Source organism: Neopsephotus bourkii, unplaced genomic scaffold (assembly GCF_033783945.1).
Source record: "Neopsephotus bourkii isolate Nb327-2 ecotype Australia unplaced genomic scaffold, CSIRO-AGI_Nbou_v1 NB_1468, whole genome shotgun sequence".
Taxonomy (NCBI): Eukaryota; Metazoa; Chordata; class Aves; order Psittaciformes; family Psittacidae; genus Neopsephotus; species Neopsephotus bourkii.
Window position 1 is genome coordinate 82,662 of NW_026901945.1, and position 15,084 is coordinate 97,745.

A 15,084-nucleotide genomic window follows, 5' to 3' on the forward strand; every position below is an offset into this window, starting at 1 on the left:
GGGTGCTGGCACGGTGCCAGAGAAGGGCAATGGAGTTGGTGCAGGGCCTGGGGCCCAGGTGTCATTGGGAATGGCTGAGGGATCTGGGGGGCTTAGTCTGGAGAAGAGAAAGATCAAGGAGGACCTCATAGCTCTCCACAACTGCCTGACAGGAGGTTGTAGCAAGGTGGGGTTGGTCTCTTCTTCAAATGAACAAGCAACGGGACAAGGAAATGGCCTCAAGCTGCACCAGGGGAGGTTTAGACTGGATGCTGGGAAAAACATCTTTACCAAAAGGGTTATCAGGCACTGAACAGGCTGCACAGGGCAGTGGTGCAGTCACTGTCCCTGGAGGTATTTGAAGATGTGTAGAAGTGGCACTGAGGGACACGGATTAGTGGTGGTCTTTGCTGTGCTGTGTTAACAGTTGGACTTGATGATCTTAAAGGTCTTTTCCAACCTAAATGATGCTATGATGATGATACTTGCCAACTCTGCATGCAGCAAGAGCGCACAGCAAATACAAGAACAAATAAGCCTTCTCAATAGACTCAGGCTCTCTTAACAAGCCCTTTCTCACCACCTAGTGGCCTTTCACCCTCTCCAGGACATAAATAAAAACGTTCAGAGCACAGTTACACAGATCCTTCCCATAAACTTGAATCTTTTGCATGTTTGTCATTAAGGACCGGCATTTTATTTTAATTCAGAAAAATGACACTATAAGAATGTGCCACTTCGCAGATATCCAAAATGGAGTTGCCAAATGCCAGTACTGGGATCCACATTAAACAGTACACACAGTAGTCACATTGGGTAGGAAAGAAAATGCAGGTTGATTAGGATTTATATTCCCATTCATCAGTTCTAAAGTTAATTTTCTTACTTTTTTCCTTTTTTAACACCAAAGATAAGCAACATTTGTTCTCCTTCTCATAAAAAGATCTTTACGCTTTTCTAACTTTATCACAAGAGACCTACTTTAGTTGTCAAAGTACCTTTAATAACTTTATTATGAAGAAAGGGTTGTAGTTCACAGAATATTAGAAATGTTAGTTGGAAGGAAGCTTTTTAGACAATGCTGGATGAATCCAAACAACTACTCCTTCATAAACGTACAAGGAATTCTCTGAACGACCAGTTGCATTTGGTGATGGGCCTTTTGGTAATGCTGTTATCCCATTCATCAATCAGTTTGCAATCCTGTCAACCATTTGTCACTGAAATGTTTTCAAATGCCCTTTTGGGGCTGAAGTATGAAATCTACAAAATTGCTACATAAACTTCGTTAAGAAATTTGGCTCTACACTGGAACAGTAGATCCAAAAACTTCATTCCTTCACAGCACACCTTAAGACTGTTGCTGTTCCTTCTATTGGGTTATTTGAATACTGATACTACTGTATATCCTTTCTAGAATAGTCCCTTTGTCTTCTATAAGCCATTGTGAACAGACTATTTGTTCGTACACATGGTATTAAAGAGGTCCTGTGACCTCTGTCATATATGCAGGGTATCTCCCTGCATGGGATCACCTCAAAAGGCTCAACATGGATTATTTTCTCTGCCCCACCCTCTGCCACCAGAAACTAAAATCTTGCTTGCATAAAAAACTTCTGTATTTCTGGTGATAATTAGTTCTTTCAGCTTGTCAAAAAGCATAGCATTTGTCACATTTGTCACATTTGTCATGACTTCATTGTAACTCCTGAATACGGATCTGACAGCATGAGCGCTCGTAGTACCATGATCTCATCAATTCTAGACATTCCATACAAGAGTATCACCCTCACCAAAACCATGCACACCTATTAATAGATCCAAGGATATAACATAAAGAGCACCATACTAAACTAATGTGAGCAAGGTATTTGCATGCTCATCTTGAACACCATTGCTCTTTACTTGCCAAATCTACTGGGTTTCATTTAACAGTGTGTTTGTGTGTACCCACTGAAATACACTGGAAGATTCGTCAGCCCTGGAATTATACACCACTCGGAAATACATGTTTGAGTCACCTCCATATCCTGTCCCTCTCATGTAACAAATACAAAAGGAATGCAGAGAACAGAAGCAGCTTCAGGATCATTAGACAGACTTAAAAATAGGAACCCTTCCATGGAAAAAGAAAGAAGTCTTATTAGGCATCCTTACTGAGTAGGACTCACTTTCCATTGCCTTTTTTTCCTAGAGCCTTTCCTACAGATGTAGAAAAAGGTATTACCATGTACTTCATCTAAAACTGAAGGAATTTAACCAGTAATCTGATGTTACAGGTACCTAACTGGAAACAGACTCAGAGAAACTTAAAGAGTTTTAGGCAATTACTCATTGAATGAAGGAGGCCCAAATTTACATTTAATACAGAGTAAAGATAAAAACATAAAAATGAAAAACAGGAGGATTTGAACATAAAGTACTTATTTTCTTTGTAATTTTTAAAAATCAGTATTTAAATGAGTGTAGTGGTTTAAACCCAGTCAGGCAGCTCGTTCACTCACTCCCCCCTTCTTGCCCTCCCCCTACTCCTGGAGGGACAGAGAGGAGAATCGAAAAGAATGCAACTCCCACGGGTTGAGATAAGAACAGTTTAGTAACTAAGGTATAACACAAATCACTGCTGCTGCCACCAATAATAGTAATGATAAAGGAAATAACAAGGGAAGAGAATACAACACCTCAGCACCAGGCGACCGATAACTCGCCCCCCCAGCCCGACCAAACACCGACCGATACCTCCTCCAACCCTGCAGTCCACCTGCCCTTCTGGATAACTCCCTGTTACATCCCGGGCATGACGTGCTGTGGTATGGAATACCTCTTGGGTCAGTTTGGGTCAGGTGTCCTGTCTCTGCTTCCTCCCAGCTTCCCTCCTCCCTGGCAGAGCATGAGGCTCGCAAAGTCCTTGGCCAAACCAAAACATCTTTGTTCTCAGCTCTGTTCCCAGCCCGAAAGTCAAAACACAGCACTGCACCAGCTACCAAGAAAGAGAAAAATGACTGCTACTGCTGAACCCAGGACAATGAGAGAGAAAAAAAAGTCTTATCCTAACATTTATTATTTACCTTTAGGGGATAATATGATTTTTTTTAAGTCATTTTATGAGGAAAAGCACACATTTTTCAATGGCTGTCCCTGCACAGCTCATCTCAGAATAACATTTTCAGGCTTTTTTTTTTTTTTTTCATTCTGTCATCACTAATTAGAGATACAAAAGACACTGATGCCAAAGTTGACAGTTCGCAGAGAATATTGTGCAAATACAGAGCTCAAGTGCCTGGCTCTGAGCGGACATAAGTAACCGCCAGTGACAGAATCAAAGTGTTAGATCACCATTTTATTGCTTCCAGAAGATATAAACCAGAAACCAACTGATCCCCAGATAGCCCTATATAAAATAATTTTTACTTCTATCACCTAAGTGCAAACTCTTTTTTCTCCCATTTCCCTCCCTCAGTAAGAAGTACATTAAAACTGTAGCTTTTGACTAGAAATGTGTCTCAGAAGAGTTATGTAAAGAATTAACTTAGTCCATGCTGCAAAATAAGTCTCTGAGCCTCTTCTCTAGGTAGTTTATGACGAAACCACGAATGAGATCTGTGTATAGCTATAGAAATAAAGATCTTTAAAATATGTTTTGCCTTCATTGAAAGAACCAGCTACTGCATTTCTCTGGCAATTAACTCACACATACCCATGTTAGACATGGCAATAGGACTACCGTGTGGGTTGAGTCATAAGCAACCTCTCCTCTGTATGAGAGAGAAGCAAAAACATGATTTAAAAGCTTTATTTTTTTGTTAGAAAAACAATCAAACAAACAAAAAGAACCCAGAAAATACTATCCTGGTAAAGCAAAGGGATTGATACCTCCCATACTCATCCTTCTTCAATGGCAACTTAAAGGGCTTCTGTTGAATTTTCTGTAATTCTGCTTCTGTGTCCTGAGAAATCCATTGCTACCAAAGAACTTTCTGAAATGCTTCTTTGCAACAAAGAAAACTAGATTCAGTTTGTTCATTTTTTAAAACATCCATCATTTAGAAGTCAGCTTCTGATAAAACATTGTGTTTTGTAAGGGGTGTTTCAAGTACCTGCAGTGTTTTGCGTCAGAGCCAAACTCATTTAACCCAAGGGAGCATTTGCAATTCCAGTGCTGCTTCAAACTGCAATTCTAGAATCTGGCAGGAGAGGTCATCTTTTTGCCTTACTGCAATGGACAATAAGTGCACCAATTTACCCAAAACTCTATTTATATATTTAACTATAACAAGCCCTTTGCACGTCAAAACAGGTCAGGAAATTGTGAAGTTGTCCAAGTAACAAAAAAAGGAGAATATAAAAATTCTTATACATAACCATCAAATCAACAAAGACTTGGAAAATTTCATTATAAATTTCACAAATTTATATATTTTTAATATAAATTTTCACTCAAAAGTTTACTGGATTTTAGAGACTTAACAACTGTAGATCTGTTATACTTTTTCTCCTCGTGAAGATCGTTTCTAGCAATAGAATAAAACCACCAAAGTTTGACAAAACAGTCTTAAAATGCACCAAAATATTTCCCAGAAACCAAGATCTACAAAATCAAGTTTAATACAGATTGTAATGGCTCGAAGGTTGGTGGGCATTGGAGTATCAAAAGATTAAAAGAACATTCCAGCATTGTGCAAGTTAAAGTAACATCTGGAACACAAGAGGCCCAGATTTCTGTAGGGCTAGCAAAGCTTCCCAGTCCAAAACCAAAGCAGCTCTGTTTTGTTCCTGTTTGGTTAGAAGCGTGAATGTAACTAGAAATTACAGCTCACTGTAATTCTTGACACTGTAATCTAAGGTCTGCCTGAGTAACTGTAACCTGTAAAGAACTTCGCTAAAGTAAAAAACACAGGTGAAATTAGGGAAAACATTTGTTTTTAGGAGAGTGGAGAGAACTCCTTGTAGCTGACATGGTTGTGAGTCATTGAGGAATGTGAAACATGGAAGTGGTTCCCCTGTGAAGTATGTTCCTAGCTTGTGCACTTAATTCCCAAGTTTATCCAATCTGCTGTTTAATTCATGAATTATGCACAAGCAGAAAAACAGTGCCATGCTTAATATTGGTTACAGATTCTGCCTGTATTAGAAGCTATGTGAGGTAAAAAGCATGCAGTGGCGTAAGAGAAGAGAGAATTGGTAATGGCTCCAAGATCCACTATAAAAGCAGCAGCTGTCTACTGTAACATCTTCACATAACAGGAAGGGAAGACATGGTCTATGCATTAATCACAATTTTGAAACCATGCTCATTAGCAATATCACTGAAAACTATTTTTTTTCATACCTTTAATGGCAAATGCATGTTTTAGGCATTTTAACAGCAAGAACTACATTAAAAGCTCAAAAAACCCACCATAAAATCACTGTCACGATTCCTTGAAACATGTAATTTTTACTCAATTTAGCCAACAAAAAACACAAAAGTGATACAAATCATCAATGAAAAGGTCTGAAACCAAATGACTCATAAAGAACTGGGATAACATATTAAGAAAAGGACAGCCTGATCCATTCCCAACTATCTGACTGAGGAGATGGACACACCATCTAGTATGGGCTGCTGTCCTCCAAAATCCAGTTCTGCCAAATTACAGTGTTCCTCCGAAATACTCCGAAGTATTGCATCAACTGAAATTCATCTCAAGTACTTAACATTTCATATTTAAAAAAAATGGAAGTATTACTGTACACCAAAAAGGATTTGTTACAGCTTTCTTATTCAGCACTTAGAGAATGTGTATCCTTAAACACTTTGCTCCTTTTTTAATGCATCTATAGTTCCACTGCTCTGTTTCCAAAATTCTCTTTCCATTCTTTTTGACTGCGATAATAAGCCAATGAACTCTCAAAAGACTCATGATGTGACAAAGGGAAAAAGCCTCTTAACTGGTCTGAACTACCTGATTTGCATTACGTAATTAATTAGCTCTATAGTCAACCCTGACAGCCCTAAATATGTCGGCAAACATTTGCACATGCAAAGATTTGCAGGACCAGGCCAGTAGTACAACTGACACAAGTTACTTCAAAATACCACGATGGCAGAAACATGTATTTATTCATGGAGCTACCATGGGACATACCAGAGGTGTTACATTCAAAGGGCTGCAGCCACTTCTACCTTGATATGATTGCGTGTAATGCTGATACAGCTGCGTCCCATACTAAAACCAGAAAATAACATGCTTAGCATTTTACATTATAAACCTAAGCCAAGTAAATTGCTTTTCCCAGATGTAAATGATTGCACATGCTTTTGTTTACCATTAAAACTCAGGGACAAATGCTCTTAGGATAAGCAAATGCACATTATCATCATTGTTGCTGCTGTCTTTATAAAAGTACACTCCGCATTAAATACTATCCATTTAACACGACAAATGACCTACTCCTATTTGGTCACACATAGACACGTTTTAAAAACATTCTTGTGTGTTCCTGCTGGTTTGTTCAATATTAATCAACAACCTCAATGACTTCAATATGGTTGCACACAAGCATATGCTTATAGTTAAGTATTTGCAGGACTGAGGCTTCAAGGCATCATCCCATGCACTACAATTATTTTGGTAATTTGGTCTCCATTTACTGGAATGAAATACAATAAGCTTTCACATTTCAGAGTAGAAAATGGAGATCGTGATTGCATGGGAACCTAGATACTCCTCTACCACAGAGTATCAAAATTTCAGAGAGGAAACCTAAGCAAGAAGCTAACTCCACACAGAAAAAATACCTTAAGCAACTGAATTGCTGTCATCCAACAGGTCCTACTTTGTTCATCATCTGCACAGAGCTGTTTCAGGTCTCGGGTTCCTCCTGATTTGTTAGGCTAGATGGCCACAGCACATTTTGTTAGCATTAATGCGCATCTTGAACACAATACCTGTTGAAAGAAAAGCCACTAATTCTCCTATTTTATAAGAGAGAGCTGAATATTGTTTTCAGAAACCTTAAAGAATCTTCAGCTTACCTAAAAAATGTGGTTTACTTTAATATGTATCCGAATAATAAGCTTGTACCTTAAAGCAGTATCCACGATTTGTTGGTGCTCCAGAAATTTTTTTGCCTGTCAAAGACATGTATGTATCACTGTGGCTGAATTCACAGAAAAACTGCAGATGCATTGCCTCCTAAAAAGAAGAGCAGTGTACTATAGTTAGACTATTTTTAGCCAGCCCCTCCAGATATGTCCCTCAGGACATGGAGTAGTTATCCTGCTCCAAAATAGTCTTAACATACTGTAGTTTTAACTCTGACATCATGAAATCTAGAAAGAGACAACTCAGCATTGATTTCATAATGCAGAGAAAAACCACATCAAACTAGTGAAAGAGTTCATTCTTCCATAGAGGGAGAAAAACCAAAGTACAAGTGATGACACTTCTGGGAAAATATCCGCTAAATTCAAGCCACAATAATATTACAGTAGGAGTCAAGTTTTGAGAGCTCTATGCATTTCAAACATCAAAATAAAAGGTACTTTCATAATCTGAAAACTGTCCACTACTATTTCTGACCATTATCTCCATCCTCGAAGATGAACTAGGTTAAGCAAGAAAACAAAAGACATTTGCTGAATGATACAAAAGCAGCTCAATGATTACCCTGGCAGTTAACATAGAAAATTCAGAACAAGAAAAAACTTTAAGTGGTTTACGTAAAAGGTGTCTCAACTCCAATGTATCCTGTTTAACATTATCAGGTTTAAAGAACTGCCACCAAAAAGTTGAAGTAGTAAAATGGAAAACTGTACAGTGACAAAATGTGAGAACTTGCAAAATCTTCCTGTAAAATCCCTTCATACACAGGGTTTTTTTTCTTTTACATAATGAAGTAAGAAAACCCCTTTTCAAAGCACCTACTTACACTTGAGCATTTTAACTACTAGTTGAAAACTCATTATAAAAGAGTACTCTGTTAACTGACTGGAAAAAAATATTGATCTGAATGAAGCAAAGTTAGGCAAAAAGAAATTACTGTTTCTAAGACAATACTTTTCCAATTTTATATCGCTCTACATTTTACCTATAATAAATATTTTTTCCTTTTTATCATTGTAAGTTGAAATTAATTTTTTTGTTATTAGAACAGATTTTAAATACATACACATTTGCTCTAACTTCATTATGTTATTATGTTTTTCTCCCCTTTTTTTTCCCCTTACCTTAGATGTACCTTCAGTGGAAAAATAAAGGCCGGATCTTCTCAAAAGAAAGTACAGTTCTTTCCAGGATTTTTTTCCCCTGCTGCTTTGCATGCAAATAACCATGAAGCTCAGGATAGGTTCTGGAGCTTAGGAACATCTGAAAGAAAACATCAGCTATGCATTTTTCCTTCCACCTGAAACCAGCTTTCTATTTCACTAACATACTCAGACAGAACTAAGGCGAATAAACCCGTAAATCCAGTATCACACCACGGTAATTCAATTATGATTGCATCTAATCCCATTAAGAGTACTTCTGACTTAAGATGTGTAGAATGTTACACAACTCCAAGGTATGCTAAGTAAGTTACATGTTTATATAGAACATACAGTTTGAAATGCGAGCATTAGTTATGCAATATGGTGACTTCAGCAACAAAACCAGTGTTAAGAAGTACTGATCCCATGCCTCAGACCCTATGTATATAAAACTGCAAATGAATGCTACCAACAGATGAAGAAGAAACAAAAAAAAGCTACCTCTCCTTCCTCCTGTGTTACAAATGAGATAAAGGAACCGATCTGAGCTAAAATTAATTCAGCAAAGAAATTGCAAAAACTGAATCACAAACCCATGCGGGTCAGGTAGATGTTAACCATTTTCAAAAGGAGGAGACAAAGAAGCGACCTGAAGTGATGCCTGAGCAGGAGCTTTAGGAGCCAAAACTGGAAGTTGGGCCAATCATCAAGACAGCTGCTCAAGATATTCAATGGCTTTGCTTCAGCCATTTCAACCAGACATTGTCAGTGTTGCCTAGCAAGATACTGTTATCTTAGCAAAGACCAAGTACACAGTTTTACTCAGTCTGCAGAAAAAAACTGCAGAAGTACCCATTAAAAGCTGGCAATCACATTAACTTTATGTTAATTCCATTAAATGCATTCATTTTTATTAGTCTTCTTCCAATAAAACTGCTCAGAACAATGACTCACATCTAAGCATACTAACCTAGAATCCTTCAATTTCCATATATGCAAAGGAACCAATGTCATTACTAAGCTCTTCAAGGAAAATTGCCCCAGGCTGGTCTGTAGTATCATAAATTCTATCTAGACTTGTATAGAAGTAGGAAACAAAGGGTTTTTCGGTTGATATCTGCAGTTTCCACTGCTGCATTTTCCTCCTGTCCACTGCCACTTCCAGAAAATCTGATTAGAGGACACAAAGCAAAAGACGACCGGGCAAGAGACGGAATGGCCAGTACAGGCCTGCAGCAAAATAATGAAATGAATGTGATTTTGGATGCACACCAAGTTCTTTAGACACTAAATAATGCAGTTCAACCAAGAAACACAAGGTTGCTTTCACATTTATTGTTTTCCTGTTTTGCAGTCTAAATTCAGCTGGTGTGAATGCAGTAACATGGGCAGGCTTCACTTGACAGGGGAGTGCCCTAGCTCACAACAAAGAATGCATTTGCATAGCTTCACTGCTGTTCACCTGAACAGTTACATTACAGTAAGACTAGGTACATCTGTCTACAGTGCTGCTGGCACACAGCTGTGTGCAAATGCAGTTTAACCTATTTCAGCCACACTGAAGCAGAAGGGTAGGTTCTGGTAGGTGTTCCAGTCTGATAATCTCCCCATTTGCCATGAATGAACAGGTTCACTGATAGCAAATATAAAGGCTGAGCTGAAGAGGTATTTTAACTCCATAAACAAAGTCAAATGAAAGTTTTAGGAAAATCTAAATGAGTCAATCTACATAAAAAAAAGAACAGCATCTTTTTAGGCTTTAGTATCTCTGCTTAACACAAAAGGAGTGCTTGGCTCGCAGCCTGCACAAGTGTCTTTCCCAGGATTTCTGCTCTAAGAGCTTCAAACCAGAAGTGCTGTCATGAAAAACACTTTTCTTACTCAGCAGACCTAACATATTCTAACAAATATGGCTTCTAAATCTAATAGTGACACACTTTTTTATTAGGCTATAGGTCAAACCTCTCTTTGGCACACACAGACATTTGGTATAGGGTAGACCTAGTAATTTCTCTTAGCATATGCTAAATGGACAGAGGACAGGTAAACTGGTTTTTGTGGTTTGATTATTTGTTTTAAGGCTGTTCAGATGTTCTGACTTAAAGCCATCAGCCAAAATATGCACTTTCAATGAAAGTCAAGAAAAACATATTTGAAAAATATTTTACTTGCTCACTGCTCAATCCACAAAAAACTGTAAAAGTATCAGAAGTGATTTTTTTAATCACTTGTAAGCACTGAGCTGTTAAAACTAATGTCTCTCCTGATACTTGACCAAGCACATCACAAATAATAACCAAGACTGTTAACTTGTCTTAATGAAAATTTCCAAGGATATAGCGACTGGCTGTAAACAACTGACCCAACAGCTTCTGCCGAAACGTGCGTGACGACCGCACAATTCACAAAGGTATTCTCTGCCTTATGCCTCCTAAGTTTTATTGAACAAAATACAATTAAAGAGACAATACATCAAAAAATAGCAACAGAGGAGCGTTCACAACAGATTTTTCCATCTATCAAAATGGGATGTAACCATTGCCTATTTAGAATGTTTCTTAATCTTACCCACAAGCTCTGCACATTCGCTGTATATCGTATATGGGCAAGAGCACCTAAATCAAATGTTTATGTTAGACTGCAAAATCTACTTGCTATTTGGGTAGCAAAAGCGAACCCATTTTCATTAGATATGCAGCATCTGTAGAAATTAAATCTTTTTTATTTAGGTTTGTAAAAACTATTTACATAATCTAGTTCTGTATTTGTCAATTATATTTAATTTGAAACATTTTAAATCCATTTGGGGTTAGCTTAACCTCCTGACTAAACATCCATTTTTATAAGGATATAACTTTTTAATACAGAAGAATGTCTTGAGAATTATTTGTTTAATGTTTTTCATTTACTGGCGAATGCTAAAGTAGAATTTATTATATAACTAAAAAACCCCTCAACAACCTAGCTTTAATATTTCTTCTAGTTTTACCTTAAAAATCTTGTGTTATTATGTTGCCTTTCCAACCAGTCTTTCTCTCCAAAACTCACACATAGGCTTGTCGTCTTAAGACCAATGAAAGTTCTTCTATTAATTAATTTTTCTAGTGACATGCAAACAAGAGCGATGAGTATGTTTCCACCTTTATTACTTATTTTTCCCCTCTTTGGGAAGTAAGACGATGATCCCTGATATGGTCATTCTGTGAAATTATTTCCACTGTAAATTTAAATCTTGTGTCCGCTTAAAAGATGACTGAGTGACCTACCTTTTTTTCCCCAAAGGCTACAGTAGCCTTCAAGCTAACAAATTATACTAGTCAGTCTAAATTTTCTACTCATTAATTTTAACCATTTAAGCCTTTTTTTATATCCAGTTGTATCACATTACCATTTCCTCATTATTCTACCAATGCCTGCTGTTAAGTATATGCCAAGTACTGCAGCACTCCACCTTTTTAAGGAAACAGGGTCTTTCACCTGAAATACCCAAGAAAGCCATTAACCGTTTTCACTTCATCTTCTGTTTTGACGCTCCATGATTCTGAAAGAATCCATAAGTTTCCAAGTGCAGTCATACAGTAACTGCCTGGAAGGGACACACCACTTCATATCTCGCAAGGGAAAAAAATATTAACCATATTTTGAGTTATTCAAAACCTAGGAACAGATCCAACAGTGGCAAAGAAACGGGCAATGGGAAATTCAAAGCTATGCTGGCTCATCTTCATTCAAAGATTACATACCTGTAATATCTCAGAGTGGCTTATAGCTGCATGGGCCTCACTTGGAAAAGGTATCACATGATCTGGAAAAAAGCTCTCTAACAATAACAATTTGTGTCAAAGTTCAAGAAAAATAAGTATAAAACTTCCTATCTCTTTTAGATGTAAAATTGAAGCTCTCCATGCCCTGCAAGACACTGCAAATTCTCTGATCCAGTAATTCACATTTGCCTTACTACCATTCCTAAACTTGTGGAATCTGATAAATCATTTACTGAAAACCGTAAAGATTTTGAGAAAACATCAGCAGTTTCTGGAAGCAAGAGGGTTTCCTACACCAGCACTTGGCCCTTAGTGCTGTTTTTCTAGTGGTAATTTCTATTGCTGCTGACGTGTAAGAGTGGCCTTGGGGTTCAGTGTGCTGCAAAGCAGGAGCAATATATGCCAACATTATTTTCTATTGCTTTCCTTACACTAGAAACCCAGCAAACTGTTTTTGGAATAACTGCCAGTCATAGAGAATAAATCCTCTCAGCTTTTACCTAACTATCCACTTTGTGTATGAATATCAGTTAAATCCGACTGTATCAATATGGTATGGCTAAAAGTCCACATTTAAAGTGTTTATTTCATTATCAAGGTAAGCTCAGGGGGTACTTTATGGATAGACTTGCAGCTGGGGAGTTCAATACAGTCATGCAAGTATGAACCAGCCAAGAATTTGATCATTACTTATGAAGTAAAGGCACAGCTACAGGTTGGGCAAAGAAGAGATTCAAAGCAGCCCTGTGGAGAAGGACTTGGGGTGTTGGTTGATAATTAAATGAACATGAACCGGCTTCAGTGTGCGCTCCCAGCCCAGAAAGCAACCGTATCCTGGGCTGCAGCAAAAGGAGCGTGACCAGCAGGTCAAAGGAGGTGATCCTGCCCCTCTACTCTGCTCTGGTGAGACCTCACCTGGAGTACTGTGTGCAGTTCTGGTGTCCTCAACATAAAAAGGACATGGATCTGTTGGAATAAGTCCAGAGGAGGCCACGAGGATGATCAGGCGACTGGAGCACCTCCTGTATAAAGATCAGCTGAGAAAGTTGGGGCTGTTCAGCCTGGAGAAGAGAAGGCTGCATGGAGATCTCCCCCAGTATCGGAAGGGGGCTACAGGGATGCTGGGGAGGGAGTTTTCATTAGGGATTGTAGTGACAGGACAAGGGGTAATGGGTTAAAACTTAAACAGGGGAAGTTTAGACTGGATACAGGAAAGAAATTCTTTCCTGTAAGGGTGGTGAGGCACTTGAATGGGTTGCCCAGGGAGGCTGTGAATGCTCCATCCCTGAGGGTGCTCAAGGTCAGGTTGGACGAAGCCTGAGTAGCATGGTTTAGTGTGAGGTGTCCCTGCAGGGGGGTTGGAACTTGATGATCTTAAGGTCCTTTCCAACCCTAACTATTCTATAATTCCATGATTCTAAGTTTTCTCAAGGCCTGGACAAGTTTGAAGCTAATATTCCCTTGACCATCCGATGTCCAGTGACCTACATTTCTAATAAAAATGAACTACTGGTAGGGTTGCTTCATATCAACAAAGCATCCCTGCTACACCTGGGTTCACAGTACCCAGAAGAATGACTCAACAGAAACAGTAAGGTCTCTGATCAACCACAGTTGCTTATGCTAGTCATAGCTGCATGTCTGCCACACTCCACAGCTGGTTCCATGCACTGGTTAACCAACACACTTCTTTGAAAGCTTCTCAACTAACCATTGACTGTCTCAAGCTTAGAATTTTTCACTGGTGCAATGATACCTCTATGTTGGGGAGTACATGATCTGCCCAGAGAAACACAGGTGGAGAAAGAAAAAAGCCTCAGATCTCTTGCATCTTTTGTTAACTTAATATTTACCTTTTCATCCTTTTCACAGGTAGATAATTTGACTTCCCTTTCACTTTTCACCTTTCAAGTCCTCACACATTTCTGCTATTTCTCCCTTTGACATCTGAAACGAGCTGGCTTTACAAGAGATAGCATTAGGAGCGACCCAAATGCACCATGCCTTTGAGCAACCAGATGGTGAACTCCTCCAGCTGAGCCAGGGCTGCTTTCACGGCCTTGCCATCAGCCACGATCTGAACCAGCAACATTAACCTTTGGCCACATCCTTGAGTTACAAGTTGTCTCTGCTCTCCTTCCATTCCTTACATACACTAACTCTGGCTTCACTTCCACTTGCTCATAATAGGCTACAGCTGCTCACAGCCTTTTGTGTCATCTGTCATTTAGCTGCCGCTGTGAGAAGCTGCCATTGGGCAGCACTGGCCCATAACATCTGATTTTCACTTTAACAATAAAACCCATCTTTGCTACAGATGCCCCTCCTCACACTGCTTCATTTCATGTTTTGTTGTCACTTGATAGAAACTTCACTCAATTTCAATAACTTTATTTTGTTGCAGGTCTATATGAAAACTTTAATAAGTTAAGTCTATGTCTGTATGGTGTTTATAGCTGAGATTAATTAACAGTTGAGCTAGTGGAGAGGCAAAGATGTGTTCCTTGGCCTCCCTCTGCTCAGCTTTGGGCCAAGGCAGGGGAGCAGGCCTGCTGTCCTGTGGCTGGTCACTGCACTAAGGTGGTCATGTGTTGTCAGAAGCCCCAGCAGAAAGAGGCGATGCTTAAAGGCTGGTAGTTGCGAAGCAGAGCAGGAGAGGTGGGCAGGCTGCTTTACCTTTCCTGGGCGGTAGTCTGCTGGCCCTGGCTTCCCTGTTTTGTCTCCTCCAAGGTTGCTTTTAATTCCATCATGTATATGGGAGCCCATTTTTTGTAGACGTCCAGTTCCACCTTGGGGAATGCAGCAGGACCTGGTGTCCGTAAGAGAGATACGCGGGTTGCTGGGTACACAAGTGTTCTGCTGACAGGCAGGCTACTCCACAAAATGATCACACACTAGCTGTATAAGATGCACAGTGTATTAAACAAGCACACTAAAGCAAACAAGCATAGTAAAGCGAACTGGGTAAATATTTCTATACAGTAAGTTAGTACAAGACAAATTGTGTATATGTATGTAAGTAAAGTACAGAGGACAATTACCAATGCATCAAATCAATACTGCATAGAGAGAACAGAGATTAAGAAGAAAGACATCACTAGTCACCAC

The 15,084-nt window shown here is 39.0% G+C and overlaps 1 pseudogene; it reads right to left on the bottom strand.

The window, feature by feature from the left end:
* Nucleotides 1-3,503: 3,503 nt before the first annotated feature.
* LOC133220704 (growth factor receptor-bound protein 14-like) lies at nt 3,504-14,068 on the bottom strand (annotated as a pseudogene).
* Between the last annotated feature and the right edge of the window lie 1,016 nt (nt 14,069-15,084).